Source organism: Numenius arquata, chromosome 1, assembly GCF_964106895.1.
Source record: "Numenius arquata chromosome 1, bNumArq3.hap1.1, whole genome shotgun sequence".
Classification (NCBI taxonomy): Eukaryota; Metazoa; Chordata; class Aves; order Charadriiformes; family Scolopacidae; genus Numenius; species Numenius arquata.
In genome coordinates, this window is record NC_133576.1 from 116,163,597 (window position 1) to 116,186,473 (window position 22,877).

The 22,877-nt window shown below is 42.4% G+C and overlaps 1 protein-coding gene across 1 annotated transcript in view; it reads left to right on the forward strand.

The window, feature by feature from the left end:
• Nucleotides 1-22,877, forward strand: part of STARD13 (StAR related lipid transfer domain containing 13) — a 315,545-nt gene that overhangs the window by 14,936 nt on the left and 277,732 nt on the right. The gene's annotated exons all lie outside the window — the stretch shown is intronic.

Sequence of the window (22,877 nt, forward strand, 5' to 3'; positions counted from 1 at the left end):
CATACTGAAGGGTAGATCAAATTATTTGAATTACTTTCTTTAGGAGGACTTTTGTCTTCAGCTAGTGTCCAGCCTTCCCAAGTCTGGTTCCTGCACATTCTCAAAACTTCTGCTATCTCTCCAGCTTTCCAGTTGCTTGAACATTTTTTCTCTTTTTCTTCCTCTAGATCTTTTTCTATGCTGGCCTTTCTCGGTGCCTAATGCATGTGTTATCATGCTGACTGTGGCATATACTCTGAATTCAAATTCTTCTTTAAATCACTTTTCTACTGGGTAGCTCTCCAGGGAAAACTGCTTCTTTTCTGTTTCATTTATCCCAAAGCATATACTTGCCCAGGTTCAAGCACATCTGTTTCACATCTTTATTTGATGTCACTTCCCAGCCCTTCCCACTCTTCTCTTTCCTGCTCCGTTGTTTTAATTCTCTGTGTTCATCTGATTTACGCTACCAGCTCTGCCAAAGCTATTTGGCCCAATTCTCATCCTAATTATGGAGATTTACTCCACAAAGATAGAGTAGCAGAGATTTTGGCAATATAATTGGATAATAAGCTGCTTTCATTTAGAGTACTCAATACCAAGTTTAAATTTTCTAGAAGATGAATTCTGAAAAAAAACCCAAAACCCTTCTTCTTGTAATTTTCTGTGTAACAAAGGATGTAATCTGGCAAATAGGAGTCGCTAAAGAAGCTTCTAGTCATAACTGGGAATAAGATGGTATTGCCTGTTGTGTAAGCCATCAAACCAACGTGACAGACAGGCTAGCCTTCAGTGACCTACAGCAGGGAAGACTTTAAAGACTAAATTTCTTTTGAAACATTTAAAAATATTTTGAAACTTCTAATCTCAGGAATGAGGAGGAGACTGCACATTGTTACCCAGAAGATGCAAAGCTACAAAGAATAGTGTAAATCCTTCAGTTCATCAAGAACAAAGTATTTTTCCATTAAGTGGAACTTGAACCTTCCCTAGTGCTTCTTTTTCATCTGATATTCAGCTCACCAAAGCTACATTTTCTCAAAGCATCACACTTTGGCTGAAGACACAGCATGGCTTCTTGCCAGGTATAATGATTTAAAGGTATTTGTATGCTTACTTGAATTGCTTTGAATGGACATAACTGCTGGGTTTTGTACCATCAGCTCCTTACATTCCTGCAGCAAACTCTTTCCTGTTATGCTCCGGGTTTCCCAAACTCCTTGCCTCTACAGGTTAGAGGACACTGAAAAAATGTGTAACCCTAGAGTGTGATGACAGCTTTTGCAAAGCATGTCGTTGATCTGAGCAGCGCTGGGTCCTTTGGGGAATTTAGCCATGTGCCTGGAGGCCGCCTGGGAATACCTGCTGGGGAAGCGGTTCCCCGGCCAGCGATGCTTTGTGTAGGTCTGAGCTGACTCCCAGGCAGGAGGGAGAGTCTCCAGAGCTGCTGAAATCCCCTGCATGGGATACCCACACAGCTTTCTTCCATGGGAGAGAGAGGAAAAAGAGAAGAAATACAAATAATGGTCTATAGACCTCCATAAAAGGACAAAGAGATGCTTTAGTTGAAGCTTGGTTCCCTGTTTGGTGCACTCAAGTGCAGGCTTCAGGACAGTGCTGCACAGAAGCCATGGATGGCAAGTACCTGCTGACCATACATGCACGTTTTCCTGCCGGCTGCACTCTGGTGACCGCCATCGCCTTCTGCTGTGATATGTGGCTCAATCGCTTTCCCGGCCACATTGCTGCTGTCAGGACATGCCATCAGTAAAGGAAATCAGCCGTGAACTGACACAGGTATGACACTGACAGATCTTAAAAATATTTCAAAGCCCTTCAACATCTCTTCTTTTCTGTGTGGATTCACTTCTTCTGGCCCTTCACGGTCTCCCTGACCTTGTCATGTGTCTGTGAGCTGCTGACACTTCAGCCATGAGTTATGACAGAAGTTATGGATCTGTGCAGTCCTGTTTTATGATGATGATTTATTGTTTGTATTACAGTCATGCCTAGAGGCCTCAAGCAAGATCAGGGCCTCATCATACTAGTCACTGTATAAACATGTATTAGGAGACAGTCCTGCTCTGAAAAGATCACAAACAAAAGGTGGGAGGAGGAACAGAAGCCCAGAGATGTGAAATGCGTTCCCCAAGGCAGCCCAAGGATAAGTATCAGGGCAGGGAGCAGCCGCACTCGCATCCCTCCGTTCCTGCCTCTGCTCCTGTCTGCTGCTCCTCCACGTCCTCCTCGCCAGGGGCCATGCAGGGGATGGCACATTCCTGCCTCGCTGTGCCTCTGCCCGTGGCCCGAAATCCGGCACAGTGTGCCAGGAGGCACATCTCTGCCTCCTCCAGGGGTGTTGCACATGCACTGGTGCCCAGGCAGGTCACCGCTTCTGCCACGCTTTTGAAATTATTTTCTTTCCATTGTTTTTTCACCTCTGAGCTGACGGTCATTACTATCAGCAGAATTGTTGGTTATCACCCCCAAACTGACACCAGACTGCTTTATTCCTTTTCAGAGCAAAATAAAACAGGCAACTTAAAGCAATTACTATGTTAGATATAGGTGCAAGATGTCTTTGGTGCAACAGCAAGACCGACAATGTGCTAAACTGCAAGCACAGAGACATACTATGGGACAGCTGCATCCTACCTCCACTTAACGTGGCTTGGATCTCAGTTTTGGCTGTGCCTAAACACTACCTTTGTTTTGCCTTTGCAGCAGTTATGGGATAACTGGAGGGCAATGTTTGTCCTCCTTTTGTAATTGTTCTTGCTCTTTGCAATAAGACCGGAGCTGTTCTCTATGTATAAAAATGCCGTTTCCAGAGGTTAACCTGGAAGCTGGGTGTGTGGACTAGCGGCAGTCTGTGTTAATATGAATTATACATTGAACATTGCTTTGAAAATGTGAGCTAATTCTATACAGGAAAGAAAAATGAGATGAAGACTTGGCCCGAAGATTTTCAAAGAGGAAAAAGCCAGACTGCACTTTACGAAAATACTTGGTTATGCCCTTTAGAAAAGCAGGAAAATAAAAATACTGAGAGCAGCTTTGTCTCTCGCTGCTGACAGAAGTACCAGTACAGCAGTCAAGAGCAGGCAGACACACTGAGATGATATCAGAGTGACAGGAAGGTACTAAATTGAGGGACCCTAGCGAGCTGTGAGGGCTTCCAGGAGACTCTCTGATGCTGGCTAGACTCAAAGGCCTGCTAGAAGAAGCAGAAGATGCTGCTCCCAAAGAGCCTGGAAAGTATGAGTTGCATTTAAGGGCAATGGGAACATGGGCAGCCACTGTCGGAGCCATGCAGGGGGGCAATGTGCTCTTCAGCCAGCTTCTGTAATGGGAAACTCACCGAAGAATGGCACGACTTTTATCTCCAGGCAAATATTCAGGCTTCATCTTGCAACATCTGGGCTGTCTTTTGGTGCTTTCATGACAGAAAGTGCTTATTCCAATATATCCTCCACTAGTTTACTATTAACACTGCAACTGTGGCAGGCGGGGCCAGGCGGACGTTTTCTATCATCTACTCAATCTTCAGTGTAGTTCAAAAGCACAGCAAAGACCTGAATCACAAATACATCCAGGAGTGTTTGCAAAACATTCCTCTTTGCCACTCGGAGCCGGGGAGTGTCCAGACTTCCCAGCCCCACCTGCCTCTTTCCCAGGCGTGCTCCACCAGTTGTTCTACGTGTTTGTCGGACTCTTCTCCCTTCATAACACAGTTCAGCCAATGCTCATTATATCTGCATGATACTCTCACCATATAATGCCACGAGGAGTGGAGACTCCCCCACAAATGTGTTTAAAAGAGTTTACACCACTTAATTCTTTTACATGGATGCAAATAGCATCACAGTAAGCAATCTCTGCATCGAGTCCATTCTCCTGGCAACATATCAGCATCTGGTTCCTCATCTCCAGTTGGAGCTTTGCTGCTGCTTGATTCAGAATTTTCCACTCATTCCCCGATGCCATCCATCAACTCATGAGTTTGAAATTTTCTGCCATAGCCTGAGTAAAGTAGCGCTTCTTGTTCTCTCCAGCTCCTTGGAAAAGGGCTGATTCCTGAACTGATGTTTATTACCAGCACAAGCCTTTTTTTGATAATTAAAAAACAGTCACTGAGCGTTTTCCACATTGTGTTGTCTACTTAACACCCCCATACTTCTTTTTCATTCCTTTTGTAAAACAGACACAGGGGGTAGTGCCGGCCCCCTTTGCAGTCAGTCAAACCACCGCCCCGTTCCTTAGCACAGATGTCACACGTGTTATGTACTGCTTTACAGACTGATGGAGAGGCATCCTCAGCCCAAAATGAACCATTAAACAAGTCTGCTCTCTCCAACCAGACATTTTTATGCCTTATCCATCTGAGCCAGCTCTTGACAATCCCAGCACTTGGGGCTGATTTTCCTTTCCCTTTTTCATCAGAGATACAAGGGCGATCTAAGCTTCTTGAAGTGTGAAACACAGAGCAAGCAGGACACACAACTTTATGGCACCAGGCTTTGCTACTTCCACTTCTCAGGGAGAAAAATCCATTTCTGGTGCAGCACGTGGTCTGTAAAACAGCTTAGCAGCAGGCTAAGGAAAACCTGGGGGTTTTCCCCAGGAAACCTGGGGGAAGCTGGGCTGCCTGTGGGGCTCCCCTTCAGTGCCTGGAGCTCAGACCCCCCGTATGCCATGAGGTTGCCCTCCTGGTGAGGGCAGGAGCTGGCCCTTTCTTTGAAAACCCATGGTAAATGCAACACCAGCAGCGGCGCAAAGACGTTTGGGGGTCAAATCAGCATCGCTGACTTTTGTGGAGACACCCATGCCCAGGTTGGCTGCTGCAGTTCTCGTGGGCTGTTAGCATTTACCAAACAACCCGATGCCATGGCGTCAGCCAGCCATGTCTTGCAGATTGGATCACAGGCGCATCCATTGACTGCCGCCGCACTGTTTGTAGGAATAGATATTACACCTGTGAGGTGGGAATGTGTTATTAAAGCCATAAAGATAACAACATTGCTCCTAAGTGGACAAATTTAGTGCAGTGTCTATTACTGTTAAATGGCAAAATTACAGTTGTAACAATATGGAGACGTAAATGTAATTGTGTATAACATTGTGTAATCATTAAAATCCATATAAATTTTGCGCACTCAAATTAAAAACAAGCGACTACTGCTTGACACCTGAAACATTAGCATAATATTCATGCCATATGGTTGGCATTTTCTGTTTCTTATATCTGTCACTCTTCATTCTTGTCAGCTGCTCGTGAGAACTTGCCAGATAATATCTGCACCATTGCCAAAAATGTCTAACAGCTGGTGTGGTACTGGTTAAACACTCTGTAATGTTTCAAACTTTACTGCTCCCATCTCTGCCTTAGAAAGCTGGTTCTTGGAGCAGATGTTTAGCTTTGCTTTTAAATTAACTTCAGTCTGCTTTTGTGTCAGTGGTGTGTTTTTACACTCCATCACGCTGCTGCCTTCTGTGAGATAAGCGACCTCGACAGAATCCTGCCTTTGACAGTCTTAAAACACATAAACTGGCATGATAAACTCTGTGTTAAATATGCACTCTGCTGTCTGCTTCGGCACCTGACGTGGGCTTGGGGGCTGGACTTGAGGTGCAAACTTACAGAGACCAGTTCAGCTGAGCCTGTGATATCTTCAATTTCCCCGTGTCCATATGATCCTCCTTGCAGTGCTGAGACGTGCATCTGTTTGATGCCCTTGGTGCTGCTGGCCACCAGAGTCCCTCTGTGGTTCAGAAATCAGCATGGAGGGACCTAAATGCCCAAATGAGTCTCTGGAGGGACCCAAACCGTAATGTGGGCTTAAGACACAAGCACTGCATGGGCATGGTTTAGAGCTCTGTCCTGCCCTGAGCTGGGCAGAGGGCACCTGGTGTAGTGGGAGGTGTCCCTGCCCATGGCAGGGGGGTTGGAACTTGATGATCTTTAAGGTCCCTTCCAGGTCTAACTATTCTATGATTCTATGATCAGGGTCCCTACTGGCACCCAGGCACGCAGCTGGAGTGCAGCCCAGGGCCCTAAACCCACCTTCAGCTTGCAGGGTTCAAGGCCACTGGTGGAGGACTGGGAGCGGGAGACACATTTCTAACTCTGTAAATACCCCTTAAAACAGTGCTAATGACTAAACTGGGAATTCTCTAATGTCTTCTGTATGGAAATCAGTGTGAACTCTGAACGTGCTGAAATCTATGTAGTTGGGCAATTTACATATTGAGATTTATGATGAGTCAGGCATACGAACATCGATGAATTAAACAAACATCTAATTTCATAAACAATCTGATTTTATGGATAGCATATGCAGTTCCCTTGGGGCTGTGAGTTGAGAAGGCTGATTTATGCCTTTGGTAAAGAAGACTCCATGCTTTTTCATTTTGCAGTTCTTTTCCTAGAAACAAGAAATTATCTTACCTTTTGCTCCTTCGGGTTCACTTCCAAATGAAGTCACTACACAGTTAGAGCAGTGGCTTGAATTTGGAGTCCTTAGACATTGTGATAGAGGGCACTTACTGAGAAGCTGCTAAGGCATCCTTCTGTCCCCATATGACTATACAGGGACAAAAATGGGAAGAGTGCTGAAGAGAGGAGACCTCTACCCCTCCAGAAGTGGGCCATTCCATCCTACTAGGCTGCTTTTAGGCCATGTAGACAATGACCTAATACGTGCCCTTTTAACATAGAGGCATTTTAATTTGTCCTGCCTTTTGGCATAGGACACCCTTTCTGAAAAACAACTCGCCTGTTCTGACTGCCGTACAGGCACAGAGCAAAAAGGTGGTGGCTGCCTGAATAACCTTCCCATCTTACAGGAGGCCAGAAACAGAGGTATGGAGAGGCAAAGAGTGCAGGTAAATATATGGGTTCATGCTATAGGCAGTGGTCTATATGCTTATTTTTGCCACATGGGATGCATAAATATTGGATATTCAGGTAGTGGCTTGTGCCTCTCATTCTCCTCTTCCCTGCACAAGCAGACCTACTCAGATGCAAGAAGTGTAGGCAGAAGAGTCATGGGCTGCATATATCACAAAATATATCACAAAATAGATTTGCACAGTTTTTATTCTTTGCAGACGTTTCCGCCCCTCTACTGCATCCCTGGAAATTATTCATCTTGGATAATGGATGGAATTAGATTAGAAACAAGACAAGATGCAATTACTCACTGAGAACGAATTGGATAAACTGGTAAAATGGGGCCTGCAGCTGGGGCTGTCAGTGTCTGGTTTGTGTGCACATGGAGGAGTCACAGAGGATTTTATCCTTGGCATTAGCTGTAATAGGATAAACATATTTTCTGTTTATTGTAATATAGCCTTTAAAAATCATTACCGAGCCATTATCTATCACATAACGGCTGGTATCACTTATTCCAGTAAGGTGCTATCCACATGAAGTCCCTACGTTGAAAAAAAAAAGCAATTAAAATGAAAATAAGCTTTATCTTTCATGAGGAATGAAGAAACTACCTTAGGCCAGAGAACTGCACCAGGATGCTCATAATGCCTCTTCAGTGCCATGGGATCCAGGGCAGGAACAAATGTCAGCCCACTCATTTCTCAGCCCAGGTTCAACTCTTTTCCTAAGGAAGTCCTTAAATCTTTCCCTCACCACCAGGGTTTGCATGTTCATTCCTGAAGTATACAAGCGAATGGGGCAATCTTAATTTGTTTAGGTGCTTGGTACATCCCTCTAAATGTTTTTTTATTTCTTTAGGCATTTGGACACTGTTGAAAGCCAGGTGATCAGGTTAGTTTAAGGCCATGCAAAAGGTATGACAGAGCAGGGAGCACAGGTGCTGTTGGGAGGGGTGTTGCACTGCTTTTTCTCTCACACGTTTACTTGTGAATTTGCTCATTGACACAGCAAGGTTTTGAATTCAGAGGTAAGGGCTGGTAAGGAAAGTGGGAAACTTCTGCTAATTCAGAAGTTTCAGGCCTGATTTATTATTTTTTTTTTGTCTGTAGAATCCTTGGACCATTTTGCTGTAAATATTTCATTTTACACACACTAATTGAGACTAAAGATTCAGCACAATGCTGCTACATCCCTGAAACCGACGATGTTGGTTATCAAACTATGTTCTGCTGCAAAAAGACAGCTAAAAGAATGACATAAGTAGATGTTCCTGGAGGCAAAACATGTAGTACAGTGCAGCTCATTACTTAGTAATGTAGCGCACATACGTGTGATTGTAATCCATCATTTTTACCACCACCTTGAACAGGATTATAGCCAACTTGTAGGGTCATACGGGCACCTGTAATCCAAGGCAGAGAGTTCCTTTCAGCTCAGGCCATTGCAAATCTGTCATTTGTGGTGTTCCCTTTATATTCTGTAGTTTATGAATGTGAATTATTTGATGGAAATCGTTTCAGGGCAAAGGTAACCAGGCGATGCTTCTGACTGAGTGCCAGCCAGCAGGTCAGGAAATCAGTTTTGCACTTCTTGCTGTTGATAGGTTTAGCTATGGGACTTTTTTTTTTCTTAATGTCTTTTTAATGTCTCTGTATTGGTATAAGATATATTAACATGAAGTTTCCAAGCTCAACCCCTGCCCTGTATATTCTCTGTACGTGTACTTAAAGCATTTGAGTTGTCTCATTCACTTCAGCAGGCTGATCAGGTACATAATCAGGTGTGTATATTACTTATAGGGTCAAGGTTTAATTCCTAACAAGACTACAAAAGAAAGGCAATGCCAAGCATGGTGGTCGTGACAAGAAGTTGTTAAACATTTCTTCTTTCATGTGCTGCTTTTATGTGCTGCTCACTGTCCACATGGGACTGAGAGGCTGCCCCATGTGTCTGATATATGATGTCACTGGATATTCAGCACGGGAAGCATCCATGTATACATAAAGCCAATACAGTTTCTAAAGTGAAAGATAGATAAATGGGAAAAATAAATTTAAAACCCCTGGTTTTCTTTCTGATTCTATTCCTTTCTCCCTCTGTTATGCTGTTATAGCACGTCAATGCCTTCTGCTGACGTCGAAATCAGCAGAAGTAGCCAAGTCCTTCATGCACTGTAGAGGGGGCACTGCGCTCTGCTTTTTGGAATCAACCTTTTTTTCTTATTGGGAGTATTTCTAAAGCCAGATTTAGAGAGGTTGAAAGGCTGAAATACTTGTCTATATTGAGCATCATTTTTGTAACAAACTTTATCAAAGATTTAGTAGACTTCTAAATCTTTAATTTCTCAGACTTCCTCTGGAGGCTGGTATACTTCCCACAGCTTCATAATGTCAGTAGCAATGACTTAAAAGAAAATCAGTCAAAGTAATGAAGATAACTCACAGTTCAAAAAATACATTTTTTCTTTGCCAGTACTTCTCTAGGAAATACTTTGCTGAATTTTAGCACAGAAAAAAACTGTCTATTTAAATTTCTTAAGTAACTTTTAAGGGTTTCACTTGGCTGACACTTCTTGGCCTTGCATTAATCTTGGGATTGTTTCACAAGAGACCCAGGGAACACCCACTGATAACAATGTCAAACATTCAATGTATTTACTGAACGTTTCCACTTGCTTGATCATTAAGGCATGCTTTGAGTATGAGGTCACCGATGTTGTGTAAGCGTAGAATTTATGGGGTGATTTGAACTATAGGGGAGTCCTGACATGTTTTTGGCAAATACCGTCAGATACCGTGGACTGATGCCACTCAGAATTGTAGCTCTGGGATATAATCAGGTTCTAGCATGAACGCATTGCATTAGAATTCAAATCCTCTGATTACAGAGAAGATGGGAAAAAGGTTATTTAAACAGGCCATACATACACTGTAGGAATCTTTTAACAGAACACATTTTCTTGGCTGTTAAAACATGATTTAAACATTAAGTCTTTTAACAAACAAAAATGAAAACGTAGTTTTAGAAAATCAGAGGAGAAAGCTTTACATCAATGTAGCGTGCAGTCATTGTGCTCTGCTTTTGAGGCCCGCATTTCAGTTGGAGGGAGCAGCGAAGGTCTAAGTTAAGAAGGTGGCAGTGACACTGATTCACCAGCAGTGTGGGCTGTAACCGAGTCTGGGCTTCCCAAATTGTATTCCTGGATTTGCCACCGACTTGCCGGGTAGCCTTGCAGAGCCTATGCAAGGCCTGCTGAAAACTCATTTAAATCCCAAAAAAATCTTCAATAGGTTTTTAGCACCTTTTAGATATAACGACAATGACTTTGGCTGCCTTCATTTGCCGATTCTCTGCTTGTACTCTTGTGAGAACAACCTAAGACTTGGAGTCCTTGAACGAAATCAAACGGGAACAGAATCTGGATCTATGGAATTGTTGACTTTATCACATGTCTGCTGCCTGACTGAGTTTTCTGACTCTGGTTTTTTTTTTCCTGCAGCCTCTTGTTTTGCATGTTTAAATTGGAAGCTCCTTCAGACAAGGTCCATTTCTCACAAGAGATTTGTAGAGCCTGTTGTCTGTGGTCATGCTGCAAAATGATCGGCGATGGCTGCCTCTCGTGCAGGAGGGTTCAGCAGTTCTCTCCCACTTTGTCTAAAACATGTAAATACAGCCAGTTCTGGTATCGTGCACATTTTAATCCTTTGCAGAGCCATTAGCCCTTTGACACTAGTTCCGCTAATTGGACTTTGTTTCATTACCTGAACTTTTCCCCTTAACATTGCAAAAATCATGTTGTTAGCTGGTTGCCAAGTACAAGAGCCCACATGTAAATGAACAGCATTTCAGTGTGGGTTCAGGAAGGAAATACTCTCCTGGTATTGACTTACACTGTAATTCTTCATCCCACCTATAATATAAAGGAAGGAGACAGAATGAAAACTACAGAAAGTAGAATACAAGGTAAAAGAAAGAAGCAATTCTAGGAGTTTGGTATATACTTGTCAGATAAAGACTAAACAAGACTGGCTGATCCCTGGTCAGGGACTTTTATAAAGGGGGCATGAATGAAATACAAAATATTAGATTCGACACATATTTTATAGGGATCCCTAGCAGAACATACACTGAAGGATTTTAAGGAACAGTCCTGCTCTTGATATGTGACATTCACGGAGCTCCACAGTTTTGGGGAATGTGCTGTTTAGCCCTAGGAGTACACCTCTTACAGGAAAGGCCTTTGAATAGTGTGTCTCAGGACTGACCTGCTCCCTGAAAGATTTTCAGTATGGCATCTTAAAAATACTTTGGTTTTATTACACTCATTTACATGGGATAAATGGGCAAATACTATGATTTATTTTCCTACCCTTATTTTTATTTAACATTGCATATACCTATTGGGATTAGGGCTATCCTATGACAGAGAAAGGACGTCACCATTTTCTGTGGAAAACAGAGTGCAAAGTCTTCTGACAAAGAGCACAAAAATTGCTTTGCTTTTTAGGCAGACATTGCTCTCCAGATATCTGAAAGACTTAGATATTAAAGAAATGGGTGTATTAGTATAGTGAAGCTGACATTATCGGGTGTTGTATATGAGAAATGTCATTTACGAGTTGTCACACAGCTATTATTAAGAGACTATTCAGCAGAACACAGTACATCATAGTGACTGTCAGTGCGCTCGCTGCAATCACCGAACAACCAGACATAGTTAAACAGAACATTTCTTTGGCTTTCAGGACAAATTACACTTATGGTTTATTTATGTGATGTATTCATTGCATTTAGACGTTCCCCCATGACTGTGCCTGCCAGGTGGGTCGGGCAGCAGTCCAGCCTCCCGCAGCTGGCCAAGCCAGCCAGGAAACAGAGCCCTCCACGCATCCCATGGGATGGAGGTGCTGGTACTCCAGCTCTGGTTCCCCCTCACTCCCCTACCAGCAGTTGTGGAGGACAGGGTCTGGAGGCTCGAGGCAGTCTCCTGGCCCTGGCTCTGGGCAGGACGGGAATCCAGCAGCTTCCAGAGATGCTCCTCCCTCCCTGCCTCCCCCCAGCCTCCAGGGCAGGGACTTTTGCTGTTCTCCTTCCCTGCAGTATCTTATGCACACTAAGATGTCTCCCTCCAGCTACACACCACATAGAGCAAATTGCAACTACTCCACGGGCTTCCCCACAGCCGTAACTATTTACACCAGGCATTACAATGCAGACAGAGAAATGAAAGTCAGCCCTCGATTTAGGATTTGAACAGATGCTGCTTGAATCCCTGCGTATGTCTTTAGCTCACATTTTGCATTCAGACTGTTAAGCCTTGATCCTCTAATCTCTCCACCAGTTGAACTTCCATTGACTTTAACCTGCCCAGCCATATCCTTTAAAGCCAGCCTCCCCCAATTATTGCACCACGTGCAGCCCCGCTGGACCTCTAAATCTTTCAAGAGGTTTGTAATTTGGTGCATTCCCTAAGGAAGCTTTGGAAGGGGTCCAGGGAACAAGGCTAATTTAGGAGACAGGAGAATACATCTTCTGAAGAAATGGCTCCAAGACCTTGACATGTTGGGCCGTGAAAAAGGAGCAGGTGAGATAGGATTTAATTACAGTGTACAAGTACCTAAGGGGTGAACACAGAACTAGGTCTGAATCTATAGCAAAAAGGTAAAATATGAGGTCATGGGCTGAAAGTGAAGTGTATTTCTCTCAGCAGAAGTCTACTCTGTATATGTAATAACCTGGCAAACAAGGTAGTGGAAACTGGTATTAGATGCAATAAGCTATTTATAACTGTTGCGATATGATCAGGATGCCCAGCTCATGGTTCCTGTCAGTCACAAATGGCTCTTTTTCTGTGTTGTTTGGTATTTCAATCTACTGTGCTGTTCTGGCGGGGGGTGTGTGTGTGGTGTGTCTTCAAAGTTAAGCTTCCGGGCATTAAAAATAGAGATAATATTTAAAGGCTAACAGCAAGAAATATGTAACTAATTTTTTTCATTAAATGCTTTAAAGGTTTATGTGCATAGTATTGTAGGTCTTGCAAAATTGCTTGACTCTCTCTATGGTCTGGTGCTGCAGAAGAACACACTGCACAATTCTGACGAACTTCTGGCAGGTGAAAAGTAAGGTTTCTGTGACATCAAATATAGTAATATGGTACTGGAATAAATGGGCATTCCACCTCAGTCACCTGTTTCATGTTTTTGTAGTAGGGGAAAATGAAAGATATAATTTGGAAGCTGAGTACAGCAGGCAAAGCATGAACTTAAGCTCCCTTAAAAGAAAAATGTGTTTCTCCACTAATTTACAATGCTTTGGGTTTAAGATTTTGAATCCATTTGTGCAGGAGGTGGCCCAGTTTCAGCTAGTGCTTCTGACTCTGAAAAATGACAGAACAGGTGGAGGCAACTGGGACAGTGGTCTTCCCCTTTGCAAGCTGAGTAGCTTTGTTTTCACCTGTTTCCAATCACTTAATCATCTACTAATGAAAAAGCTGCTCAGAGAAAAGGTTAATGTGAGATGGACTTAGATTGACTTACAGGGCATCAATAATCAGGTTATTATTTTAGACAGTCTACATTCATGCTGCATGTTTCCTAAACAGTGTTCAAAGGTGATTTATTTGCTCGACCAGAAGTGCAAGAAAATCATGAGTGAGGCAGGAGTTCTTTCTGCCAAAATCTCCGTGTACGCTCTGCACATTTTTTTTTTTTAATGGGAAGTGTGGGTGTCAAGAGGATGGGGCCAGACTCTTTTCAGTGGTGCCCAACGACAGGACAAGGGGCAATGGGCACAAACTGCAACACAGGAAATTCCATCTGAACATGAGGAAAAGCTTCTTTACTTTGAGGGTGCCAGAGCACTGGAACAGGCTGCCCAAAGAGGTTGTGGAGTCTCTTCTGGAGATATTCAAAACCTGCCTGACGTGTTCCTGTCCAGCCTGCTCTAGGTGAACTGACTTTGGCAGGGGTGTTGGACTAGATGATCTCCAGAGGTCCCTTCCAACCCCTACTATTCTGTGGTTCTGTAAAACTTCTTACTAACAAGTTAGATAGACTAATCCCAAGTCTATAGCACCCGTAGATTAATTGGAAATGGGACATGCCTAGAACTGCTACGTCCTTCAAAGGTCCCTGCTGAAGTACCGAGACTTTGCTTCCCATAGAACATCAGAGCACTGTGCTGGTACCCTCTAGCAATGAAGATGCTCCTAGCTAAACCATATTCACCCAGGAGACAGCTTTGGGTGTCTCCTGGAAGAACATGTGGGTTTTGGCTTGGATAGTCCTGGTGGTATTCATCTGGACAGCAAAGATAACCTATGCTTTGTCATCCTATGCTCCTTCTGCTGTCCTTGGAGAGTAACAGACTCTTCTGACATGCAGTTCATTTTGAGAAAAACATTGAAAACTGGTCACGCAGACTGTGCCTAATGGGTCCTGTTCCTAAACTTGGATTATGGAGTAAATCTTGGGTGACTGATTGGGCTTCTGGGGTCCTTTCACAAGTTATGGTTGCAATTTTTATGAAAGATTTATCCCAGTTGCCAGAATTATACCTACCCAAACTCAACAGTTTTATGTACTCCAGGGCTTTCCTTGCCACTTCTATCTCAAGGCAGCTTCAGTAAGTAAAACTGAGGCTGTCTTTTACTAGCTTCAGTTTTTTTCATCTATATATCTTCAGACTAGTATCTATGACAGAGATAATGATCTTTAAAATAAGGTTAATAATCCTTCTCAATCAATTTTGCCAATTTATGTGACTTCTCTAGAGCAGAGACAATTTCTCTAGGGTTTCGACTGGTGCATAGCAGAAATCATAGTTTATATCCTGCAAGAATTTTTAGCATTTTAAAATACATTTCACTGCAGCTCAGGATGGAAACAGCTCCGTAAATTTCTTCAAAACAGGGATCCCGAAAGAATTCATATGAAAAACTATTTTTTCCATAGTTTCAAAATATTTTATGTTATTTCAGAAAAGTCATTTTATTAATGCTTGTAAAATGCTTCCTAAATTAATTCAGAAATAAAAGAAGAACAAGAGTATTTGCCCTATTATGATGTCATACTAGAGCATGTCAGAGTAGTGGTACACAAGCGTAAACTTTCTTTTAACACTTTTACATTTCTCCTACTTCAAAATAGGTGATTTTTTTTTTTTGGTGGGAAATCATTTTGCGCCCAGGTTAATGAAAAAAAACCATTTTTTAAACAAAATGTCTTTGAGGAGCTTTAGTTTTGCTTTCATCCCATTTCCTTGCACCTTTCTGCAGCTGAGTCTTCTAGCTATACTAAAAAACCTAACACTTTTAATTTTATTTTGCAGTTCAGATTGATTAATTGCCTGGGTGCAGTATTCAATAAAATGAATAATGCAGCAATGACATTTTTTACAAAAAGTTCAGAGTACTGCTTTGGATTGCTTTATTAGATGATATATCTATACAATCTACTTATATTAATCAACTTTAACAAAATACAACTAGATGACACAGCCATAAACATGCCAAACCAAGACTGTGTGAGTCTCAGAAGACACACCTCAGCAATCTGTTTTGCTCTGATTCAGCCGGTCGTTGGGAGCAAACCACCAACTGGGTTTAATCCTTTGTTGTTGTTGTTGTTGTTGTTGTTCTTGCTCTTTGGTGTGGTATCATCTGAAGAACTGTCTTTAATAACTACATTAAATTAGAACAGAGTAGCTAATGGAGGAGAATCACATCTCTGACCAAGACATTTTGCATGGAAGAAATTCTAGATTCAGCAGCAAACAGTCCCCTTTGCCCATATAGCTTATTCCACTCAGGAAATTGCTTTATGTTATGCTAGGAAAATAAGTTTGTTGAGGACTTATTTTGCCAAAACAAGTTGCATCTCTGGAGAGCAGTTTTCCAGGATTTTTATTTTTTTTTTAGGAGTAAACATGGTGACAGATTGAGAATTACTTCATAAAATGCTCTGCAGGTAAAAATCAGTCTTGTTTCTAGTAACACATTACTTAAGATGAAGGGTAAAATACAGACGCTTTTGTCTTTAAATTTGATGTAAAATTTAATTCCGGGTGCAAAATGTTCTAAAAATTATATACACATCTCTCTTCTCTTGTTTCCTACATGCTTTCCCCCCATAATTGTGATATATATATTATTTTTTTTTTTACTACTTTATGGAATCTTGGAAAAGAGGCACAAACATGGAAAATAGTCTTGAGTATCTGGAATTATTGTAATTTGAATGAATGGGTTTTAATTAATTTATGGCTGAGAATAAATGGTTCATTAATCTTCAGAATAAACTGAAAATCCCCTTAGAAGAAAGAATGATACCAAAAACACAACAGAAAACTGTGGGGTTGCATTGACCTATCAATGCTTTAAAAATTATTACTTTAGATGGCTGAAGTGGTTTGGATGAGTAAAATAATTCAAATCTCCCCTAAGTCAAACTTCTATGTAGAAAGCTTAAAACCAGTAACTCGCTCAGTGGTCTTCCAACAAGACCACTGAAAATATTTTCACTTATATATTTTAATTATCCTTGCTTCTTGATTCTACCTGATTCTAATTTAGGGTGGCAAAAAACTCCCCAACATCCTAATGTCTTTTTAGAACTGAGGCACAACTCAGTAAGGCTTTTATGCTTTTTAAAAATGTTTTTTAATGCTGTTTTTAAGTGATCCCTGATGTGACTGTAAAATTAGCAATCTGTGATGCATTGGTATTTCTACAGCCTTCAAACAGCTTCATGAGCCTCTGGGGGCTGACTGGCCAATATTTGTGTTTATATATGCTCATCACGATCCAGCTTCTGTATGGTTGGTTTGTGCTTTCCATAGTTATTTGTGTTGTGTCATGTTCAGAGGTATAGGCTGTGAGTTCCTTGAGCAGGGACTCGTTCCTGTGAATTTACTGCACCTCGCACAGTAAAGAAGTGATTCTTTATATGGCACCCTGGCCCTACCGCAACATAAATAACATTTTTTTATATTGGCACAACTCCTTTGAGCCAAAGGAGGAGTCAGGGAAAGAGGCAGTGAAGCAGCAGAGATTTCATCACTTTAAAATCATGGCTTTTGAAGCCTGTCTTTCTGTGAGATGTTATCCAGAGAAAGCAAGAATTATATTTTGAGAATTCTAGTGATATTTTTTAATCTCTATCAACCTGCTATTAAACACATTCTGGATCTTGTAAAGTATTGACATAGTGGCAAAAAAAATCCTGCCCTAGGCCACATTTTCTAAACCACAGATCCAACTGCAGATATGATGCTTTTAGTAAATTGACAGAGGGAGCTGTAAGAGTGGTTAAGATGACTCGTATTATTCCTCTGGGCAGAGTCCCAGCTCAGAGTTCTCTGAGTCAGCTTTGGTGTTCCCTTATCAGGAGGCAGAGCTTTGTTAGAAAACACCATTTTGGGGCTAAAGCAACTCTTCTGTTGTAATAGTCCTCTGGCATTGACAAAGTTTTAGCTCCCTTTAACAGGGAAGCTCCCTATGCATGCCAGCTAAATCCAAAGTGCTGCCTGTGAGTCATCTTTGCATCATATCTCCAATTCTGAATTTTTGCTTTAAGATGACTTTTCACTTTTCCATTTTTATCTCACTGCATTTTAGCTGTTAGCACTGAAATTCAGTGATTTAACTATGTTGTGGAGATACATGCTACCAGTATTTTACTGTTACTTTCTTGATCTTTTTCTGCAGTTTCTTCCTTGCCAGATGCGGTATCTTTTTATTGTGCTTGTATCCACACTGATAAACTCAGCTGCTATATATCCTCCCTTTTTAACCCCCAGGTTTAGCAGTGCTGCCTATATGTTGGCTTCTGTTGTGGTTTAAGTCTAAAAAAGGAGCTGCTGGCTTGCCTGGTATGGAAACTCAGCCCTGGTTAGCAAAAGAACCGGAGGCCAGTAGCAACCAGCACTTTAGTCCGCTCTCAGTCCTGTAAAAGCATGGGAGCTTGGGTTGTTGCGATCCCCTCCACACCCTCCTGACCCATCCCATGGCAAGACCCTCATGATGACCTGTGCTTAGCACCCCAGGCTTTAAAGCAGGACTTATTCCTGGGAACAGGTTTTCTGCTAAATCGCATTCATGATAGATGGATCTATTAACCCAGAAGAGATGTTGCTCTAATGGCAGCAGCAGAGGAAGCTTCTCACTGATTGTCCATGAGCTGGAACACTTGCTTTCTAGACCCTCAGCCTGAAACACTGCTCCTGCTTTCCAGGAAAGCCCATCTCAGCCACCAGGCTGGAACATAATCTGGCATGGCACAGTTCTGCCTGCACCAAACACCCCGCTGAAAGGAACATTAGATTTACAGGGCAAAAACTAGCAAGTGAGATGGTACTGGGGCCTTTGGCCTGTTATAAGAGGAGCTTCCCTGGGAAGAGAGAGTCCCAGGCCCTGCTCCTTGCTTCCACTTATTTCTTTTTTGCAGTTTATTTGTGATACTGAGACTCAAAGTCTTTCTAAGATGGGCTGAGTTATAGCTCCACATGTAACTACAGAATATGAGCTCACCCCTTCTCTGACCAGTGCCAGTAAGGTGTCAGATCACTCGAAGTAACATATAGCTCAAAAATATCATCCTTCACCCAAAATCTAAAGCATTTCTAGCTCTCTGGGAAAGCAAGCATTCATTTCAGCCAATGTGAACCCTCCCCAGATCCCTCCCTCACTGTACAAGACAATTCTACTTCTCAGGTCTTTTCCTTTAATCTTTATCCTCACATTATAAGTCAAGATAGAGGCACAAAAGGCCTAATACCAGATGCGTTGTTCGTGTACAATAAGCTTACAAATGCACACTGGAGGCACCACCGGAGTCAGACAACTCAGCTTGCCAAAAGGCAGAGCTGCCTGGGCTTGCCAGAAGGCAGAGCAGCCCGGGCTGCCTCCTCCCTGCCTGCAGGCTGCCCCGAGAGAGGGAGGTCATGGACCATGCAGTGGGGCAATTCTCTCCTGCCTGCCCCTCCAAGACTGCAAGGACCGTCGTGTTCCTGCTTGCAAGGTATCATTCACTGAAGAGCATCCATCAAGAGAAAGGGAGCATCAGGAGTGCCAAGGTGTTTGGCACAGGTAGGACAAACGGGCACGCAGGGAACGTGAAGGGGGAAATAAGTGGGAATGGGGTGCTAAGGACTGGCGGAGCAGCCTCAGGCAGAGGACAAGCCTTGGGCAGATGGAGCTGAACAACTAAATTTTATTGAGGGTGAGTTGAGAAGAGCTGGGAATTAGTTCTTTTTGTTTTTCAACCTCTCTCTCTCTTTTATTCTGACTTCCTGAATTTTCATACCCCTGTGGCAGACTGGCACTTGGTCACCTCTCTTACTGCCATAACCCTTTCTGCCATTCACCTTTCTGGCCTTTACCCTTCCTTTGAGCAGAGACCATTATTGCTAACTGTTAGGAAGAGGTAGGGTAGAAAAGTATAGCTTAATAATGGTGATCATACAAGAGAAAACTTTCCAGAGGCTGCAAATGACTGATAGAAAAGTTATACAAATCTATGGCTTAGTATCTTCTACTAGCCTATGAAACAGAAGTTTTTGGTAAACTGACTGGTGTGTTACTGAATAATGGCCCCAAATAGTCCTTTTAAAAGTGTCTTTTTATTCTCAAGATGTGAAATCTTTGATAGCAGGAAGACAGTTGAAAGTCCCACTTCAGTTAACTTTGCTAGATACTGAGCTGTGATACCTTCAGCCCAGTAATATTTATAGATCTCAGTCCCTTCCAGTATTCAGTACATGCCTACCTGTAATGTCTACAAAGCTCTAGCTTGTAGAAAAACAACATTGCAAGAGAGGGAAAGCTAATGTTTAGCAAATATCAAAAGAAATGACAGCATAAATTAAGCTCTAAAACCAGATGTTCATTTCAATGTAGCAGGCTATTTGAACTTACTCTGCAAGATCGATATTTTTAGATTTGATGAATTTCTAGAGGCAACATTTTCAATTTGAAAGGTTTTTAGCCTGGGTGAGAGGGTGAAGAATATTGAGGCAGATGCATAGGAGCCAAAGAAGCAAGGCTTCAGAAACAGCACATTGGAAAATCTCCAATTGTTTTAACTCCAAAGAACACTTAGTTTTACAGCACATCTAGAATACAATGCCCATCTTTCACCCATAATTCGACTTCTGAAGGTGTTTGCCTTCTCTCCCTGCATCACTAGTGATCAGTTTATGTCTGCTGTCCCACCCAGGTCCCCAGACCAGAGACACTTCTGTCTGTCGCGTGCCCCTGCATCGGATTTCTAAGCTCCTCTGCACTTCTACAGGGAGTGATTTGTCCCATATCTTTTGGGAGAGGAAAAAAACTGAATGTGCTTAATTCAGCCTCATCCACTGTTCCTGGTTAAATGTAGAAGTACCTTATGTTTAGAAATTCCTAAGTGTCTTACTAGCTGTTACAGAGTAAGAGGCATTGCTGAATTTGTAACAACAGGCATGCAAATATGTGACTGCTTATCCTCAGTTGTCTTACTTGTGTGTAGCATAAGCTCCTCAAGTATGTGCTAAGGGAGCACGCCCCATACGGAAGATGCTGCACAAAACAAAGCTATAAAGTCTTCTAGAAGCAAATGGAAAAGGAGAATTTTGAAAATCTTGGAATTGGCATAATTTTATTTCTTTATTACCTCATCAAGTACCCATCAGAGTAAACAGAAATCTTGCCACACGATTGTTAATTTGAGATAACATGGTGTTTGATAAAGAACAATATATAACTAGTTGCCACTGCCAGCTATGAACGGAGAACACACATTTGAGGGAACCTTCCCAGTTGTCTTTTCAATACTGGTTATCCTTTAAAATACAACTTACTCAGTGTGGTGGCCATTTCTACAGCAGCATTGAAATCGTCTCTGAAGTATTGCTTCCATATGCAGTGTTTGACTGACGCCACTACATAAAAACTCTCCCAAAGCAAATCCTGGAAGTTGGTAGGCCAGTTGCATGAGTGGAGGTTCACAACTAGAAAAGTTATTGTGGGCGCCCAGAACATGGACTCCATCTTCAGCCTGGAGGTTGGTTGGTGCAAATCAATAGTGGACATTGCTGTTTTCCTATGTTTCTGTGTGGAGAGTGGTGAGGGAATTTTGTAGCAGTAAACCCATAGCAGGTAAACTCACTGGCACTCCACATCTTACTCTGAGAAAAGGAAACTCAGTGTTATCTCAGGTAGAATCTCATAAATACCTTCTACTTGCCTGTACCTTCGCTGGTATGGTGTTTGTTTAGGATACTTTCAAATATCTTTGGAATTGTTTATATAAGTTAATATTTCTTTACTTAACTGAAGGTTATGTATGACAAGAATTCACTAAAAATGTGATGTCGCCAGGTAGGTACTCTATTGAAATTAAAGGGAAACATAGCCTCTTGCACAATTACACAAGTACATATAACTGACTCACACAGAAGCATGCTAAAACAACAGTAATTACTTATCACAGCACATAGTCAAAAATTAGCATGTCTTGTTTTACCGTTGCCCTTCCTGCATTGACACTCATTGGTTACCTGTCTGTAGGATGATATGCAGGGTGAAGCAGGAAAACTCAGGCTCCAAAACTGTAGGATCATGTAATTAAAAACAGTATTATAATATACATTCTCAATGGGAACAAGATGAAGGTGTGCAGGCAACTCTCAGTCTTGTATTTGTCAATCTCTCACTGCAATGGGAACTCCTAGCAATCCTGACTCCTAGGACAGCCCTCCCAATGATTTAAGGGGCTGTTGCCAGTAGTGCATTATAATAAACACAGGTGGAGTACATTCCAGACTCTCTAATAAACAGAGTTCTTGTGTGAGCATTTGCATATGTGCGAATATTCTGTTAGTGTATGGGATTTTAGGTTCTTAGAACATAAAAATAGAGATAGGAAAAGGCTAACAAGTATGTTAATTTGCGAATATACACAGTTTAAGGGAGGTGTTAAAATTTTCTCTTCATCTATATGCAATCTGACCCTGACCAAGGTAGTTAATTTTCATCTGCTGGAGCAACAGAAATTTTAAATAAATACAAATCCTCATTTTCCCATTTATTTCTTATCATGCAGCCTATTTCCTGAGCTCAGAGCATGGCTGTTCCAGGGTTTGTTGGAGCCCTGAGGATATAAGTTTTGGGGAAGCGGCACAGCTAATTTCCCACTTACTGCACGTCCTTTGCTTCGTTTCCTACATGGGGCTCTATTTTTCCCAAGAAAGCCTGAGAGTAACTCCACATTTCACTGCTTTTGGGCATCACCTTGCAAAGCGGGGCTTGACGAAAGCAGAGCAGCCCTATGGCTAATGATACACAGTGCCATTGTGGCTGCAGGCACTGCCACATGTTCACTCAACTTGTGGTGACGAAAGACGGACAAGACCAATTCCACGTTCCCCCACCCTCAAAAAGCACAGCCGATGTTCATTTGCCGCAGCTGAAAGAAAGAGAGAGGTGGCAGCGAGAAACCTGTCAGCAGTAAATGCCCTGGTGCGGGTGACATTGCTCCTTTCCTGTCCCTGCCACTCTTCCTGGCGTGGGTGGTTTGAGATTTATGCCCGGCTGAGGTGTACAGGGAAGTCCATATTTCATACATCTGCTTCGCCCTGTCATCGCTTTGGCTCAGGGAGCCAAGGTTGCATTAGTTACAGTCTCTTACAATTTTTAAGCTTCTCTTAAGAGAAGCAGGGAGTAAAACAGGTTTTAAAAAAAAAAAAAAAAAAAAAAAAAGCCGAAGAGGGGCTGGTGTTTTGAAATCAGAATGTTTATCATTGCTCAAATGGACCTGTTGGAACGGGTCCAGCGGAGGGCCACGAGGATGATCAGAGGGATGGAGCACCTCTCCTATGAAGACAGACTGAGAGAGCTGGGGTTGTTCAGCCTGGAGAAGAGAAGGCTCCGGGGAGACCTTATAACAGCCTATCAATACCTGAAGGGAGCCTACAGAAGAGCTGAAGAGGGACTCTTTGTCAGGAAGAGTGGTGACAGGACAAGGGG